Source organism: Trichechus manatus, unplaced genomic scaffold (genome assembly GCF_000243295.1).
Source record: "Trichechus manatus latirostris isolate Lorelei unplaced genomic scaffold, TriManLat1.0 scaffold00090, whole genome shotgun sequence".
Taxonomy (NCBI): Eukaryota; Metazoa; Chordata; class Mammalia; order Sirenia; family Trichechidae; genus Trichechus; species Trichechus manatus.
The window spans coordinates 5,936,859-5,952,896 of record NW_004444026.1 but is presented as its reverse complement, the minus strand read 5'-3'; positions in this window follow the sequence as shown (position 1 = coordinate 5,952,896).

Below are 16,038 nucleotides of genomic sequence, written 5' to 3'. Positions count from 1 at the left end.
AAGATGTGCTCAACTCATCTTGGATTCTTCTTACCGTAGTCCTGGAATCAGCCATTTCTCTAAGGAGTCCTAGCTCCTCGTAGTAGAGGATGGTATTTAGAACCAAGATTTTGATGTTTGGTGTGCTTATTGCTCTTGGGTGTCATTGCTTATTGGCCATCTCAGCAAAGAGAAATAAGAAATATATGTATATAAATGCATATGCGTTCATACACATAAATATATATTTAGCTAGAGAGATAGATTCACACATACATCTAGAACTACTTCTACATTGGTGTGTGTGGTGTGTGTGGTCATCTCATAACCACTTTGATCACCTTCTCTGCCATCTACCTGGGCCCCCCACATCAACCTCACTGTCCTGCTTCCTGGGATACCAGGCGTGGTCGTCCAGTGCCTCCATGTGGCACTCCCTTCCCCTCACTGCACCATTTCCTCTGATGCCATTATCTCCATGGCAGGAGGAAGAAAAAGAAAGATAGAAAATGGGAAAGGCAGAGAAGATGCAGAGGGAAAGGGAGAGCTGTTCTTTGTTGTCATTGTTTTTTGTTGCCCTCTCTACTTCTGTTTGAGAGTTGCCAAAAGAGTACTTTGGTTCCAGGTGTCCACAAAAAATATAAAGTTAGGGTCCTGTGAACACCTCCAGACTCCATCCTTGTGAGAAACTGACCTGTTTTAACAGGAAGCTTCACCCAGAAGCAGCTCCGGGTCTTCCACACCCCTTCAAGTGGCAGCAACTTCCTCTCGTCCACACCTCTCACTTATCCTCATTTTTCTCGGTTCTAGCGTTCTGCAAAATGAAGCAATACCACTGACTGAAACTGTTTCCATGTTGTTGGAGAAACAAACAGAATGATCTGAGTCCCCGTGGGAAGGAACAGAACCAAAAATGGTCACTGGCCTGTGCAGAGGTGCTGTTCAGTGGCTCTCAGGATGGAATAGGCGGAACACACCCCTAGGAGACTTCAGGCGGTGGGCAGAGGCTCTGCTGAAGGCTTCTAACACTCGCTTTTCTATTCATCCATCCAAGTCTGTCTGGTTCTTAAAAATGCCCCCAGGAAATCTCTCTGATGCAGTCAGTCAGTACACAAAGGGTAAAATCTGTTGGTTTGGTTATAAGACCTTGAGTTTGAGAACTCTTAGTCATGAGTCCCCTCAGCCCTAAGGTTAAACCTCCAGCCAGTTGAGGTTCCAGGCATCCTCCAAGGTAAGCTACAGCAGAATAGCTCTAGGGGTAGGGATTCAGCAGACCTGCAGCTCCAGCAGTAAGTCATTATGGGACTTTGCAAATCACTTTCTGCTTTCAGTTTCTTTATTTGAAAGACAGAGGTAACAATATTTCTGTTTTAGGAATCTCACAAGAGATGTTAGATTTGAGCGTAATTTAAACAAATATGAGGTACCATTATCATGATGCCTTCCAAACAAATAAGAGCTTTCAACCTATTACCACATTTATCTTCATCAAGAACTGCTTGATTATTTTAGGGAGTGGTCAGGGAATTGGTGGCACCATGGTTAAGTGCTAGGCTGCCAACCAAAATGTTGATGGTTCGAACCCAACTAGTGGCTCCATGGGAGAAAGAGCTGGTGATCTGCTTCTGTGAATATTACAGCCTAGAAAATCCCATTGGGCATCCTACGCTGTCATACGGGGTTGCTATGAGTTACAGGTCAACTCAACAGCACACAACAACAGAAGCTGAGCCTTGGCTGGAAATAGCCAATACCCTTGGTAGCCTGTTTTGCAAATGCTAAGGCTATTCCCTCTGCCATGAATGGTATTCCCACAGATAGCCTCAAGACTGCCTCCCTCTCCATTGAGATCTCTGCTCAATGTTACATTATCAGAGAGGCCTTCTCTGCCATCCTTTATAAAAGACCTCTGCCCTTTTCCCCCTGCTACTAACCCCCATTACTTTTCTTGAGTCAGAATTCATTCGACCGCAACAGGTTTGGTTCTTTTTTTGTTTTTCACCCTACTTAAATTTCCCTTCACAGCATGCATCATCACCTGAAAAATAATATGTCTATTTGTTTATCTGACTATTACTAGTTTTTTCCAACTGAAGTGTGTGCTCCATTCAAGTTGAAATATTTTCCTGTTTTGTTCACTGCTTCTCCCCAGCACCAAGAACAGGCCTGACGTATGGTGGGGACTTAATAAGGGACTGACTAAATATTTGCTGAACAATTGCTTGACTTTCCATTTTAATAACACAGCTATACTTTTCAAAGCACTTTCATACACATTTATAACAACACTGTGTGGTAGGTGTGATAGGTACGTATAGCCCCATTTTAGAGTAAAGATTAAGACACAGAGAGGTTCAGTAAGTGGTCCAACATCACACAGCTAGTTAATGAGAGGTGCGGCTAGGATATAGATCTCCAGGGCTCTTTTCCTTGACGTCATCTGATGAAGGATTATTTATCTTGTAAAATATTCGAAGCCTGAATAAATGGGTGAATAAAATAGATAAGTTCTCTGCCTTCAGGGAAGTTTCATCCTAGACTGTTCTACTAATGAGTAGAAGTCTTGGGTGGTGTGAATGGTTAATGCACTCAGCTGCTAACCAAAGGGTTGGAGGTTGGAGTCCACTCAGAGGTACCTTGGAAGAAAGGCCTAGCAATCTACTTCTGAAAAATCACTCATTGAAAACCTTATGAAGCACAGTTCTACTCTGACACACATGGGTCACCATGAATCAAAATTGACTTGATGGCAACTGGTAAACCAATGAATAGAGTTAACAATCAAAAAGAAATCTAGTTGCCATATCAGTTTTACATCCTCAGATAATCTTGATGATAGGGGTTGCAACTGAAACAGAGTAACCACCATAAGTGATGAGAAAAGCAAAAAGGGGGGGAAAAAGCTTCTGCCGATGAATCAGTGCATAAGAAATTATCTCAAGAGTACAGGACCCAAAATGGAGGAGGAAACCAAAAGGGTCATTTCCAGGCCCCAAAATGACCTGTCATGACCAGGTAGCTGCCCTCTGCAGTAGTGTTCCTTTGATTCCCGTATTAATTTAGTATTACTCATTGAGTTTTTGCAAAATGCTTTCAAACTATGGCCAGGATTCAGTTCAGCCTGGTCTGGAATGGCGATCTACGTGATTAAAGCCAGTGTGGAGTAGATAACTATCATCGAGCAGTACACGAAAGCTTCACAGACACTGATAAAAGGCCACAAAGTGGAGCCCATGACTTCTTCCTCAAACTGACCTTTTCCTCCGAGAGTACTGCTGGGAAGCTGAGCTGGCATGAGGATTTTTGAAGTGATTTGAAGTGCTACATTTGATCCTGGATTTATTCTCCTGACAAATATTAGCTGTTGACTTTTGGTTAAAAATGGCATTTGGCTAACAACTTCTTCAACTCCTCTGCTCTCAGAACTAAAATGCCCATAAAACTTAAAAGAAAAGTGGGGGTGGGGGAGGGGGAACCACAACAAAAACACGAAACCGGAGAAATGAAAACCAAGGATCAAACTGATGCCAACTTCTTAAACGAATTTTCACAAGTGGTAAAGTTGTTTGAATCACTTAAAACTGAAAATGGGAATAAAACTCATTGTTCTGCCACCACTGAGACTTTGAGACTTATCCAAAAATAATAATGACCACTTCATGCCTCATCCCTCCGTTAGTCTTTGTCCTGGGTCAGCAACACTAAGTCTCTACCAATCAGATAACTGGACAGCTAAATTCTGAGCCAGCCAGTATACGGTCCATCACCACGACCACATCCCTGGCCTCCACCTGAGTATCTCTCTTCATATGTCCATGTGAAGCCTGAAGTTCTAAGAATCCAACCAGGAAAACGAGGGAAGTGAAAGAGCCCTGGCTAATTGTATCTTGGGAAAAGTGCACACATAGTCTTTTACTTTTGAGCATAATTCATTCTTATAAATATGTACAAAGGTTGACTAGTACGTTATATTATTTAACTATGCCCCATCTTTCAAACATAATCTTTGAAGAGGTTTTTCTAGAATTCACTCATTCCATTTTGTCATTTTCCTTTAAAATTGGACCCACAGTCAACTGGTTCGAACCCAGTGAACATCTCACTAAGGCAAATATAACAATTTTGGCATTCCTAATTATTTCCATCTTTATATTAAGTTTAGAAGTCCTTTATTTCTTATTAACAGCATCAACGATTTTATTTTTTCCATTTTATACTCTTTTTATGAGCTAAGGAGAAACCAAAATAAAGTATTCTAATAATTGAACACACACTGTTGTACGTACAAAGATGGTGATAATGTTAAACTAGAACTTATTGGTTGGGTGGCAACACCAATGAGCTATAACTCAAAAATTTATGCTGATATATATATAAAAAGGTCCAAATATGATGGATAAAAATGAATGCTAAATGATAAAGGAAATGTTATAGGTGATAGTAACTATATTTTTAAAAAGCAAAAAAAAAAGACAAATACAAAAAAATTATATATAGTTACCATTGGGAGATAGGAAGAGGGATGGGATTGGGGAGAAATACACAGATAGATTCAATGTCACTGGTAATGCATAGATCTTATTGTGGATAGTAGGTCTATAGGTGTTTTCCAATTATATTTCGTGATGTGTATGTATGTTTTATATGTGTACATGCATACATACACATGCATGCACACACATATATACATGTTGTTAGTTGCCATCGAGTCAATTCCGACTCATGGCGACCCCATGTGTGTCAGACTAGAACTGCTCCATAGTAGGCTGTGACCTTTCAGGAGCAGTTTGCCAGGCCTGTCTTCCGAGGCACCTCTGGATAGGTTTGAACTACTAACCTTTCAACTAGTAGTTGAGTGCTTAACTGCTTGCACCACCCAGGGACTACTACACATATAAACAATATATATGATGCTCAATGCTCAATGCAGACTTTTTTTTTTTTTTTAACTAAACTCTTATGTGGTTTTAAGAAGACTTCAGGGGATATTTTTGGTTTAAGGTTTTTAAAGATAATCTTTAAAGATCATACTCTTTCAAGAACTGTCTATATGGGATTAAATTGACAAGAGCAACTCAAAAGACTAGGGGGCAATGAGTTTATGTTAATGAGAGGGGAACAACTCAGAAAAGGAGGGTGAGAATGGTTGCAGAACTCAAAGAATGCAATCAAAGTCACTAAATTGTACATGTAGAAACTGTTGAATTGGTGTATGTTTTGCTGTGTATATTCTCAACAACAACAACCAAATGAATAAGATTTACCAGAAAAAAAGAAGAAAAAATGTATAGATTATATTTTGTATTAGTGGTCACCAAAATTAGTAGCCTCTCCTTGCAATAAAATCATGATCCCCAGCCCTGTTGCGTCAGGCAGGCCATGCTTTGGCTAAGTGAGGGATTTGCCTCACTACTTTCTCCCTAAGCCTAATGTTCCAGGTAGAGGCTGCTCTGTCAGTCAGAGTGAAATCAATATAGAGCAGAGCTTCAATCAATCTGTGATGAATAGGTAACATGAGTGAGAAATAAACCATTGCTGTTGAAAGCTACTGAGGTTTGGGAGTCATCTGTTACTATTACATAAACTAGTGTAACATAACTGATATATATTAGTCATTATGTAATTGAAAAATCCAAGTAATTTTTTTTTTTATTGTTCTTTAGGTGAACCCTTACTGAGAAAATTTGTTTCTCATTAAACAATTAGTACACACACTGTTTTGTGACATTGGTTACCAACCCCACGACATGTCAGCACTCTCCCTTTTCCACGTTGGGTTCCCTATTACCAGCCTTCCTGCTCCCTCCTGCCTTCTAGTCCTTGCCCCTGCGATGGTTTGCCCCTTTTGTCTCATTTTGTTTTATGGGCCTGTCTAATCTTTGGCTGAAGGGTGAACCTCATGAGTGACTTTATTACTGAGATAAAAGGGTGTCTGGGGGCCATACTCTTGGGATTTCTCCAGTCTCTGTCAGGCCGGTAAGTCTGGTCTTTTTTGTGAGTTGGAATTTCTTTCCATATTTTTCTCCAGCTCAGTCTGGGACCCTCTGTTGTGACCCTTGTCAGAGCAGTCAGTGGTGGTAGCTAGGCACCATCTAGTTGTGCCAGACTCAGTCTGGTGGAGGCTGTGGTGGTTGTGGTCCATTAGTCCTTTGGACTAATCTTTCCCTCGTGTCTTTGGTTGTCTTCATTCTTCCTTGCTCCAGATGGCGTGAGACCAGTGGAGTATCTTAGATGGCCGCTTATAGGCTTTTAAGATCCCAGATGCTACACACCAAAGTAGAATGTAGAACATTTTCTTTATAAACTATGTTATGTCAGTTAAGTTGGATGTTCCCTGAGAACATGGTTCCCATAGCCCTTAGCCCAGTAATTCGTTCCTTCAGGGAGTTTGAATGTGTCTATGGAGCTTCCATGACTTTGCCTGGGACAAGCTGTGCTGGCTTCGCCATATTGTGCACTGTCTTACCCTTCACCAAAGTAAAAAATCCAAGTAATTTTGAGAAATTAGGGAATAATGACAAAAACACAGGTTGTAAAATCATTTATTTATGAAAAACAAGGACCACCTCTAGTCTCCAAAATTAAATCAATGTCTGCAGTGAACAAGACAGAAAAAGTCCTAGAAACAGTGCAATTTGAGAACAGTAGTTTTTGAATATATTCCATCTGTTCAAATTATCAGAGAGTCAGGAAGTAGTAGGAAAATATTCCATTTTAGTCCAAAGCCAGCCACAGTAAAGGAACATTTTGTGAGGTTCTATAAATTAGCCTAGAAGCTAAGTATAATCACCTGCCACTCCTCTGTAACTCTGAGAAGATTCAGCTAGCAGTAGGGTGTTCTATGATGGGGCCAAGGAAAACCACATACCCTGCCTGCTGGCAAAAGTTAAGTTTGGATAGAATTCTCCTTACTCAAATGTAAGTATACAGAAAACTAAAATATATGGGACTTGTTTTCAATTAAAAACAAACGAACAACTTCAAGACTTGGTAATAAAACACGATCCTGAAGACCCAGAGGCCAAGAAGATCTCTGAAAATGGCCTATTATAAGAAACTTTTAGAAAATCATTTACCACCCTCAGTAATATGTGAGAAGCTATAGTCTTTATTAAATAAAAGGAACAAGGAATAAAGCAAGAACAGGCTGAGTAAATGGGAGAAGAGGATGAGATAAAAAGGAGCTACATGAATGAGGATGAATGCCAAAGAAATTAGAAATTAATGTTGTTGTTAGGTGCTGTCGAGTCTGTTCTGACTCGTAACAGCCCTGTGTACAACAGAACAAAACACTGCCCGATCCTGCGCCATCCTCACAATCGTTATGCTTGAGCCCATTGTTGCTGCCACTGTGTCAATCCATCTCGTTGAGGGTCTTCCTCTTTTTCGCTGACCCGCTATATTACCAAGCATGATGTCCTTCTCCAGGGACTGATCCCTCTTGCGTGTCCAAAGCATGTGAGACAAAGTCTCACCACTCTTGCTTCGAAGGATCATTCTGGCTGTACTTCTTCCAAGATAGATTTGTTCATTCTTTTGGCAGTCCATGGTATACTCAACATTCTTTGCCAACACCGTAACTCAAAGATAGCAATTCTACTTCGGTCTTCCTTATTTATTGTCCAGCTTTCAAATGCGTATGAGGTGATTGAAAACACCATGGCTTAGGTAAGACGCACCTTAGTCTTCAAGGTGACTAGAAATTAATAATATAATTTAAATACCCTTTGAAGGGAATAAAGAACAAAATTACACTACAGAAAGCTGAATGATTGATGTAAATGAGAACTCTGAGAAGTCTTTCCATAATGTAAAAGAAAGGTCAGAGATATAAAATAGTGAAGGAGACAGTAAATGTAGGAAAAAAAAAAAAAGAATCCAGATGCCACCTCAGAAATATTCATGATCCATAGAGAGAAATTAATACACCAAGAACTGAAGCAGTGAGGAAAGACTTATCTGAGGGAACCTTTCCTAAATTGGAAACATGTGACTGTGCAGACTAAATGTACCACATTCCTAACAAAAATCGATAAAAGACATTGGTATCTACATAGATCCCTGGCTAAACTTTTGAATAATAAGGAGAAAGATAATGTAAGAATTCAGGAAGACAAAAAAGGACAGCCACTACTCTAAAGAAATAAAAATTAAGCAGCATCCAATAATGGAGCAGCATCCATCAAGCTTTGAGCGTGAAAATATTGTGGTCCATCAAGTTAGACCTCATGAGTCAGCACAACAGAAAAAAATGCACGTTGTGCTAGTGTTTAGGAAACATTTCACATAATACCTCTCTCGAAAGAGATATCCTGTTCAACTCAGAGACTGATGAAAATTAAGTATTCAAGAATTGGTAAGATTAAAATCTTACCTTTCTCAGATCAGATTCTAAATTCAGAAATCTAGCTTTTAAAAATCCCATGAGTGCAGGCAAGAATCATCAGTGGATGCTAAACGTAGTGGTTGAAAGTATGATGAGAAGCAGGATGTTTGCATAGTTTCAAAGAATCTAGACACCAGATTAAAAACAACAACAACAAAACCCAAATCTGTGCCATCAAGTTGATTCCGACTCATAGCAACCCTATAGGACTTTTGGATAGCAGCTGATTTCTTTCTTTCTTTTTTTTTTTTTTAATTGTACTTTACGTGAAGGTTTACAGAACAAATAGCTTCTCATTAAACAGTCAGTACACATATTGTTTTATGACATTGGTTAACAACCCCACGACTTGTCAACATTCTCCCTTCTCGACCTTTTTTTGGTGAAAATATACACAGCCAAAGAGACACCATTTCAAAAATTTCTACATGCACCATTCAGTGACATTGATTACGTTCTTCCAGTTGTGCTGCTATTCTCACTTTAGGTGAAGGGTTACAGAACAAAATAATTTCTCATTAAACAGTTAGTACACATGTTGCCCTATGACAATGGTTAACAACCCCACAACATGTCAACACTGTCCTTACTCAAGCTTGGGTTCCCTATCACTAGCTTTCCTGTCCCCTTCTGCTTTCTAGTCCTTGTACCTGGACTGCTGTGCCTCATTAGTCCCGTTTGGTTATATGGGGCTGTCCAATCCCCGGCTGAACGGTGAACCTCGGAAGTGACTTCACCACTGAGCTAAAAGGGTGTCTGGGGGTCATACTCTCTGGGTTTCTCAAGTCTTTTTCAGGCCTTTAAATCTGGTCTTTTTTTTGTGAGTTAGAATTTTGTTCTACATCCTTCTCCAGCTCTGTCCAGAACCGTCTGTTGTGATCCCGGTCAGAGCAGTCAGTGGTGGTAGCCAGACACCATCTAGCTGTACTGGACTCAGTCTGGTGGAGGCCTTGGTTGCTGTGGTCCATTAGTCCTTTGGACTAATCTTTTCCTTGTATCCTGTTCTTTTCATTCTCCCTTGCACCTGAAGGGGTGAGACCAGTGGAGTATCTTAGATGGAGCAGCCAATTTCTTAACCACTTTGCCACCAGGGCTCCAGACACCAGATAGTTATTAATTAAACTCAAAACCAAAACCATTGCCATCAAGTCAATTCCAACTCATAGTGACCCTATAGGACAGAGTAGAACTGCCCCATAGGGTTTCCAAGGAGCGGCTGGTGGATTCGAACCTCCAACCTTAACCACTGTGCCACCAGGGCTCCAGTTATTAATTGCAAAGAGAAAAACAGTAACGTTAAGTGGAGAAACTGGACAGAGGCTAACAGAACCAAATGCTCAAAGTTAACATCATCAGCAATAAAACATAAATAAAACATACCTCCTGATATGATGCACTGAGAAGGACACAACATCACCTTTGGAATATTCTTATCTGAATATATTGGATGAACCCCAATTGAGGGATGTTCTACAAAATAACTGGCTAGTGCTGTTCAAAAGTGTCAAGGTTATGAAAGACAAAGACAGACTAAGAAATTGTCACAGATTAATTAGAGGAGACTAAGGAGAAATGACAGCCAGAAATAATACGGAATCCTGGATTACATTCTAGACCAGATAAAGGACGTTAGTGAGAAAACTAGTGAAATTTGAATAAAGCCTGTAGATTAGTTAATAGCATTTTATTAATGTTAATTTCCTGGTTTTGATAATAGTACTATGGATGTGAAAGATGTTAACATTAGGGAACACTGGGTGAAGGATATTTGGAAACTCATTGTATTATTTTTGCAAATTTTCTGTATGCATAAAATTATTTCAAAATAAAAAGTTAAAAAAAAAACCTATTAGGTAAAATAGGGAGCAAACATTCTTGTCTCACCCCTAAGCCTCACCTCTTCCCTTCACACTGGGTGATTGGGATAAGACTCAGGAACGGAATGAAGAGTAGCGTCACTGTTAGGCACAGAACAAAGCATTGTTATAGACATTACTTCATAGTTGTTTACATTGTACTTTTACATTTTAATGAGGTCATTTTTCTACAATATACCTAATCCTGGTCAGATGAACCAAGTGGTCAAAGCAGTGCCTTCAACTTGGCCTTGTCAAAGTATTCCATTTTAGACTACAACTGTGTTTTAAAAAATATCACAAGGAACACTCAGAAATGTTCATGGTGATTATGTTTTGGTCAAAGAATGATGGGTGATTTTCATTTTATTCTTTATACTTTCAAATATTAATCAAATCATTTACAATTAATGTTTTGCATATGTAATCAAACCTAAATTATTTTAAAATTTTTAACACAAATATATGTATGCCGTATGATCACTGAGGCTGATTGCTAATTCCAAAGATGGCTGCACCCATGTGCATTCCATCCCATAATGCTCTTCTTATAATGTGACACTGGCATTCCGCCATCACAGACTGAGGTCTGTGTTCCCTCATCTTGAGTCTATGCAAAACGTAGTAATTGATGTAATCAATAGAATTCAGGGCAATAGACACTGTGTGACTTCTGAGGTTAAGTGATAAAAGGCAATAGAGCTTCCTCCTGACTCTCTTGTCCAGGGACATTTGCCCGTGGAACCCAGTCACTGTGTAGTGAGAAAACCCAGGCCATGTGGAGAGGCTACATGTAGGTGTTCCAACTGGTGGCTAGGTCCAAATAGGAGAGAAAAAGTCTTCAGATAATCCTAGTTCCTAACCTTCTTTTATTTTATTTGATACTTCAGACATTAGAGAGTACGGGTGTATCTTGTTTTAATGTGCTTCGCTGTATCGTGCATCACAGATACTGAGTTTTTTAGAAATTGAAGGTTTGTGGCAGCCCGTTGTTGAGCAAGTCTATCAGCACCATTTTTCCAACAACATGTGCTCACTTTGTGTCTCTGTGTCATGTTTTGGTAATTCTTGCAATATTTCAAACTTTTTCATTATTGTTATATCTGTTACATTGATCTGTGATCAGTGATCTTTGATGTTACTATTGTAATTGTTTTGGGGAGCCATGAACTGCGCCCATAGAAGATGGCAAACTTAATCGATAAATGTTGTGTTGTGTGTTGTGACTGCTCCACCGACCAGCCGTCCCCCCCGCCCCACCCCTCCTTGCCTGTCTCCCTCTCCTCGGGCCTTCCTTTTCTCTGAGACACAACAATATTGAAATTAGGTCAATTAATAACTCTACAATGGCCTCTAAGTGTTCAAGTGAAAAGAAGAGTCGCAAGTCTCTCACTTTAAATCAAAAGCTAGAAATGATTAAGCTTAGTCAGGAAGCCATGTCGAAAGCCAAGATAGGCTGAAAGCTAGGCCTCTTGCACCAAACGGTTATCCAAATTTTGAATGCAAAGGAAAAGTTCTTGAAGGAAATTAAAAATGCTATTCCAGTGAACACATGAATGATAAGAAAGGGAAACAGCTTTACTGTTGATATGGAGAAAGTTTTAGTGGTCTGGATAGCAGATCAAACCAGCCACAACATTCCCTTAAGCTAAAGCCTAATCCAGAGCAACACTCTAACTCTCTTTAATTCTATGAAGGCTGAGAGAGGTGAGGAAGCTGCAGAGGAAAAGTCTGAAACTAGCAGGGGTTGGTTTATGAGGTTTAAGGAAAGAGACCATCTCCATAACATAAAAGTGCAAGGTGAAGCAGCAAGTGCTGATGTAGAAGCTGCAGCAAGTTTTCCCAAAGATCTAGCTAAGGTAATTGATGAAGGTGGCTACACTAAACAATAGATTTTCAATGTAGACTAAACAGCCTTATATTGGAAGAAGATGCCATGTAGGACTTTGATAGCTAGAGAGAAGTCAATGGCTGGCTTCAAAGATTTAAAGGACAGGCTGACTCTCTTGTCGGAGGCTAATGCAGCTAGTGGATTTAAGTTGAAGCCAATGTTCATTTACCATTCCAAAAATCCTAGGACCCTTAAGAATTTATGCTAACTCTGCTCTGTCTGTGCTCTATAAATGGAACAACAAAGCCTGGATGACAGCACATCTGTTTACAACATGGTTTACTAAATGTTTTAAGCCCACTGCTGAGACCTATTGCTCAGAAAAAAAGATTCCTTTCAAAATATTACTGCTCGTTGACAATGCACTTGGTCACCCAACAGCTCTGATGCAGATATATAAGGAGATTAATGTTTTCATGCCTGTTAACACACCACCCATTCTGCAGCCCATGGATCAAGGAGTAATTTAGACTTTCAAGTCTTATTATTTAAGGAATACATTTCATAAGGCTATAGCTGCCATAGATAGTGATTCCTCTGATTTCAAAGTAAATTGAAAAGCTTCTGGAAAGGATTCACCATTCTAGATGCTGTAAAGAACATTCATGATTCATGGGAAAACAAAAAACCAAACCTGTTGCCATCAAGTTGATTCTGACTCATAGTGACCCTATAGGACAGAGTAAAACTGCCCTACAGGGTTTCCAAGGAGTGGCTGGTGGATTTGAACTGCTGACCTTAATGCTTAACCATTGTGCCACCAGGGCCTGTGATTCATGGGAGTAGGTCAAAATATCAACATTAACAGGAGTTTGGAAGAAGTCGGTTCCAACCCTCACGGATGGCTTTGAGGAGTTCAAGGCTTCAGTGGAGGAAGTAACTGCAGATGTGTTGGAAATAGCAAGAGAACTAGAATTAGAAGTGGCGCCTGAAGGTGTGACTGAATTACTGTAATCTTGTGATAAGACTTGAACTGATGGGGAGTTGCTTCTTGTGGATGAACCAAGAAAGTGGTTTCTTGAGATGGAATCTACTCCTGGTGAAGACGCTGTGAACATTGTTGAAATGACAACAAAGGATTTAGAATATTACATAAACTTAGTTGATAAAGCAGGAGCAGGGTTTGAGAGGACTGATTCCAATTTTGAAAGAGAGGTTCTACTGTGGGTAAAATGCTATCAAACAGCATCGCATGCTACAGAGAAATCTTTTGTGAAAGGAAGAGTCGATTGATGTGGCAAACTTCACTGTTGTCTTATTTTAAGAAATTGCCACAGCCACCCCAGTGCGCAACCACCACCCTGATCAGTCAGCAGCCATCAACGTTGAGAGAACACCCTCCACCAACAAAAAAGTTACTTGCTGAAGGCTCAGATGATGATTAGCATTTTTTAGCAATAAAGCATTTTTTAATTAAGATATGTACATTGTGTTTTTAGACATGATGCTATTGAACACTTTAAAGACTACAGTATTGTATAAATATAACTTTAGTATGCACGAGGAAACCACAAAAATTTGTGTGACTCGCTTTATTGCAATATTTGCTTTACTGGGGTGGTCTGGAACCAAACCAACAATATCTCTGAGGTATGCCTGTATAAACAAACCTTACCCAATCTACCCTATCTGAATTCCTGACCCACAGTAACAGTGAGAGATAATGATTATTTTTTATTTTAGCTTTTCAGTTTTGAGGTATTTGCTGTACAGTCATAAATAATTACTACCATCCCCGTTACATTAAAATATAAACATACATGCGTACACTGACCTAAAATAGTAGAAAGAACATATACCAATATAGTAAAAATTATCTTTCGAATATTAGGGTTATAGGTAGTTTTTCCCCTTCCTTTTCTAAATTTTCTAGGATATGTAGGTACTGGTTCTATAGCAGAAAGTCATATATTTAATGTCTTCACAAACATTTAAGTTTGTTTGATTTAAAATAGAGTGACAGTGATGTCAGAGAGGCACACAGAGAGGCCTGTAGACATCAGGCACAGAAAGTTAGAAGTAGGGCTTCTTTACCTAGTCTTCTAGTCTTGAGAGTTGTAGGTAAAGACAGATTTGCTGGATTTACCATGAATCTAGTGAAATATCAATTTCAGAGTCTTTACTTGCACAGGGTTCTTCCAAGGCCTCGGGCAGGGACATGTTCATATGGTTACATGCTTTTGTAAAATTTGCAAAAGTAAGATATCCTACTCACAACTGGTTAAGACGGCTGTCTTTTACCATTTTGACTTCTTTGTCACATGCCTCTTCATGTTGGGTAGCGTTGGAGTTGTGACGACATCACTGAGATCTTGATAAATGGAAGTTGATGTAGGGATACATTTAATTTCAGTGTCGTGTGATAGATTATGTGGTTCACAGATCACTTCCAGTAAAGTTTAGCTCTTGCTAGCCATCCTGGAGTAAGAATGGTTTCTAAGAAAACTCTTACCACTCACTGTGCCAACTATTCAGTGTTGTGATATGAAGATGAGGGTCAGAGGTTGTATTGAGACATTGAACATGTCTATGAGATAACATAGGAAGTTATAGGTAGAAGAAGAAACACAAGTCTTGAATTGTATGGAGCCGGACACTAGTCAATGGAGAAGTGTTGCAAATCTTAAAGCCCACATGTGAAAGAATTGTTAGAGGATTACCCAAATTTGATTAAAAGTTCTAAAAATTCGCTTGACATTACCAAAGAGTTCTGAAGCTGAAACTTTTGTAATTACCAGCAATGAAGTAAAAGCTGTAATCATTCATGCTAGAGAAAAGAATGAATAATCTTTTCAATCTTTTCTATTCTATTTCTATGACAAAATCATTTTTGTATGAAGAGGCAATCAGAGCATGCAACCCAAAAAAGAAGTAGGAAAAAGTATTGTAGAGTTTATCAGGCAGTTAGTTGATAAAATTATATTACTGTTCTAGATTTGATGACATTTGTATTATGTTAAAATTTATATATAAATGTTCGCTTTCATCATTATTTTTATATATTTTTAATGAGGTCCATCTCCCCGCAAACAGCATAAGCTTCAGGCCTCCAAAACTAGATAGTGTGAGAGGGTATTCTCTCAAACATGTCTTCTGATTGTCTGCCTCTGAGCTGCTGCCTTCTTCAAGGAGTGTTAAATAAGAAGGTGAGACTTTAACTCTTAATAGATTAACAGGGATTAGCACCAAAGTTAATAATTCTGAGATAGTTAGGGGGAGAATAGTGGATTTTGAAGTGGGGAGGAATAAAATGGAATCAGAAGAATCAAAGTGTGTTTGCTTAGAGTTCCTGGATGGCTTTCAAGCACATCAAAGCCTATTTGTGGCTACTTTAAACAAAATTAATTTTTATCTTATTAAAATAATGATTTTTAAATTCTAGTTTTTTAAAGCCTAGTTGAACTTAAGCTGTAAGTTCATTTTTATTATTCCATTTATAAATACAATGAATTGAGCAATTACTTTTAAGAAGGCTTTTGATTACCATTTAATCAACCCATACTTAACAGACAAAATATCCTAAATAATCAATCCTATTTACAACTTAATTATAATATTACAAACATTTTAAGCTGCATGACTAAGTGTAATATACTTAAATTTCTTTTTAAGAATTTTGAGGGGCTAACCTAAAAAGCAAACTTTGACTTTTACCTAGCCACTCTGCTAAATCTAAATACATTAATCTTATAAATATAGTGAATTCCAAGTTCCCTTACACATGCTAATTTGTTTACAAACTTGTTCTCTTATACCTTTCAACTAAAGGTCTTGAGCCAAAATAAGTTACTAATTACACATTTTAAATTGGAATCATAAAATGAATCAGATACACAACCATGCCAAATTCTCTTAAACATACGCTTTGAACATCAAATACATAGATATAATTTAGCCCAAAATTATTACCGAGTGTTTGGTTTATT